This window comes from Theropithecus gelada, unplaced genomic scaffold (assembly GCF_003255815.1).
Source record: "Theropithecus gelada isolate Dixy unplaced genomic scaffold, Tgel_1.0 HiC_scaffold_419, whole genome shotgun sequence".
Classification (NCBI taxonomy): Eukaryota; Metazoa; Chordata; class Mammalia; order Primates; family Cercopithecidae; genus Theropithecus; species Theropithecus gelada.
In genome coordinates, this window is record NW_020260745.1 from 5,684 (window position 1) to 9,472 (window position 3,789).

The 3,789-nt window shown below is 39.0% G+C and overlaps 1 pseudogene; it reads right to left on the reverse strand.

The window, feature by feature from the left end:
* Positions 1–806: 806 nt before the first annotated feature.
* LOC112617776 lies at positions 807–1,663 on the reverse strand (annotated as a pseudogene).
* Positions 1,664–3,789: the final 2,126 nt, after the last annotated feature.

A 3,789-nucleotide genomic window follows, 5' to 3' on the forward strand; every position in this document is an offset into this window, starting at 1 on the left:
TCTCCACTCAGAGCCCTCCCAATCTTCAGGAAAATCTGAAGGCTTGACCACATTTCCTACATTCTTAAGGTTTCTCTGCAGTGTGAGCTCTTTCATGTTTATGAGGGAATGAGAAAGAGTAAATGTTTTAGCACATTTCTTACATTCAAGGGGCTTTATTTATTTATTTTTGAGATGGAATCTCACTCTGTCGCCAGGCTGGAGTGCAGTGGCACAATCTCGGCTCCCTGCAACCTCCGCCTCCTGGGTTCAAGTGATTCTCCTGCCTCAGCCTCCTGAGTAGCTGGGATTACAAGCATATGCTACCACACCCAGCTACTTTTGTATTTTTAGTAGAGACGAGGTTTCACCATGTTGGCCAGGATGGTCTCGATCTCCTGACCTCGTGATCCGCATGCATGCACAGGGCTTTCCCCCAACCCCCCGTCGCCTTTTATGTCCTTGAAAAAGAACTAAGACAACTGAAATGTGCCACCATGCCCAGCTAATTATTTTCTTTGTTTTTGTTTTGAGACGGAGTCTGCCTCTGTCGCCCAAGCTGGAGCGCAGTGCTACGATCTCGGCTCACTGCAAGCTCCGCCTCCCGGGTTCATGCCATTCTCCTGCCTCAGCCTCCCGAGTAGCTGGCATGAGCCACGGGGCCTGGCATTATTTTATTTTTTGTAGAGACAGGGTTTCACCACGATGCCCAGGTTGTTTCACATTGTTTTAATCCAGGCTGGTTATGAACTCCTGGGCTCAAGCAATGCACACACCTTGGCCTCCCAAAGTGCTGGGATTATAGGCTGAGTCACTACACCCAACCTCTATATCATGACTTCTTTAGTGGCACATAAGGTAACTAGAACGAGAGTGTAGGCTTTACCGCATCTCTTACATTCATAGGATTTTTCTCCAGTATGAATTCTTTCGTGGAGGTGAAGGGAACTGAGGCGACTGAAGGCTTGGTCACATTGTTTACATTCATAGGGTTTCTCTCCAGTGTGAGTACTTCTATGGTTACAAAGGGAACTCAAACGACTAAAGGCTTTGCCACATTGTTTACATTCATAGGGTCTCTCTCCAGTATGAATGCTTCCATGGTCATGAATGGAAGTGGAACAACTGAAGGCTTTATCACATTTGGTACATCTCTCTCCAGTGTGAGTCCTTTCATGCATCTTAAAACAAGAAAATCTGAGTGTTTTCCCACATTCCTTACATTCGTAGGGTTTCTCTCCAGTGTGAGTTCGTCCATGTATTAGACAAGAACCAGAAACAGTGAACGCTTTACCACATTGTTTACATTTATAGAGTTTTTCTCCTGAGTTCTCTGATGTCTTTCAACTGAATTGAGAAAATGGAAAGCTTTCCCACATATCGTACATTTATAAGCTGGATTTCCACTGTGCATTATCATGTGTCTTCTAACACCTGGAACAGAAACGAAGAGTTTCCCACACTGTTCACATTTATATTGCTTCTCTCCATATGGTTTGTATCCTCAGTGAGCTAGGATGTGCCTATTAAGGAGGGAATGATGTACAAAGACTTTTCCACAAATACTGCATTCACATTGTTTTAATCCAGTAGAAATGTTCTCATTCAGATCAAGATTTGGAATGTGGCTGACAACTTGTCCATACTGACTACCTTCTTTGCTTTCACGCAGTCTCTGTGCCATATGATTTCTGTAAAAAAAATGACAAGCACATTATTATTGGTTGGTTTAATAACTTTCTACTCATTCATAGGTCTTTGACTTACACTGCTACCAATACTAGGGAAAATGCATTTTTGTTTTGTTTTGTTTTTGTTTTTGTGCCATGACTGAATTATTTGAAAGTAAATGGGCTACTACTGAAAACACAGCTACCACCTGCATGGCTATGACCAAAATAGTAACATTCATATACACAATTTTGTAGTACTATTTTCAAGTAAACTGTTTTCCAAACACTGACTGCTACACTGATGTACGTTACATTTTGGGTGAAATTTTTCTAAAAGGAAATGAATTTCAAGTGACTCTTATTTGCTTTGATTGCTTGTTTTTAAATTCATGACATGCTAAGATTCCTTCAGAGGACTTTATTTCCTCTTCTCGGTGCAAGTTATCTTGTATCTTTCCCAAGTTTTTTGAAGTGATCTTCAATATTCTGGTCTTTCCATTTTTTCCTAAAATGCAGATGCACAAAATTATCATGAATTATTTCAAACTATAGAAACATTACTAGATTTCATGTTCATTGTACACAGTGCCCATGCCTGATTTATTCACCAAATCATTCCCCTGCCCCATTCCAAATCACAAATAGCACTGATGATAGGGAAATACTTCTGTAATTAAGTGAAACGTGTTGTCATTCTTACCTACAGAAGCCAGGTTCCTGTAGGTTTCCTGCATCACTTCTCTGTAGAGATTCTTCTGAGAAGAATCTAGCAAAGCCCATTCCTGCTGGGTAAAGTTCACAGCCACATCCTCAAAAGCCACGGAGTCCTAGAACATTCCACACATGTGGATAGAAGGATGAGTGAGACTGAGAGCACTGGGAATGTATACTCAATTCATAAGCTGTTTACATGATTCTAAAATTTCCAAGCATTTATTCTATGACTTGATTGTCACAGCTCTTACTCTGTTCACACATACTCCCTCCCACACAGCAGTACTAATGCTAGAATTGAACTATTCAAAAAGGCAACAGCAAAGTAGAAACACCCATCTCATTAGAGAATCCAGGGAGTAAGATTACGATACGCTGCTAGGAGTTACCTTTTAACTTCACTTTGTACATTTCTAGTATCTGTCATACTAAAGTCCTACCTGATGTGCATAAGTGAGTTAATATTATCAGTCCTGAGACTACTTATTCTTAAAAATGCCTGCTCGCAAAGTTCAATCTTTGTTTGTATTAGGAACTTACATTTTGAAAGGGATTCCACCAACCCAAGTAATAAGAATGACTCACTGCATCTAAATGGCTTATGCAGTATATTTTCCAAAACTTCTTCTGCTGAAAGTCTATTATTTTGTGTCACTGAAGTGGTGCTTAGGGAACCAGACACAAAAACACAGTCTGAACACTAAGTGGTCAATGAATTTCCCTGGTAGACAATATTGTACATGTGCTGTCACTTGTTAACTGTGGAAGTGAACCCATTCCACGTGATTACACCAAGAGAGAATAGGCTTATTAAATTTAATTGAGTAGTAAATAAAACCAATAATTGATATTTAACAATACTAATACAACAATTTTTCAAATTTCTGTTGCACAATATCAAGGCAGAAAGGAATAAGAGGAAATAGGACACATGCTTTTTAAAATGACATTAATGTCACCACTTCCAGATGCTATTCCTATGAAACCACATAAATTCCCAAATCAGGTGGTTTTAGGCAAGAAAAGCTACTCTTTCATATGTAGTAAAAATGACCAATGTCTAATCATTTTTAGTCATCTAAAAAAAGAGTGATGGCTTGTCTAACATACTTCTAAGATTTTTAAACAAAAATATTCAGGACAGCACGGTGTTAGCAGAGAGATGAGCAAGCAGACCAAAGGAAAAAAAAGTCTTAATGACCCAGCATCTATATGGAAATTTGAGGAAAGATAGAGCAGGCACTATAGAATAGAAAAAGAAATTACATGCACTTTAAAATATGAGGCAAACCAGGCTGGCATCTACTTGGGAAAATGCATTGCATTCTTCTCTATTCCATGAACAATAATCATCTTATTATATATTCAAATACAAAAGATAAAACCAGAATACTTTCAGAAGTCACAGGAAGATTTTTTTTTT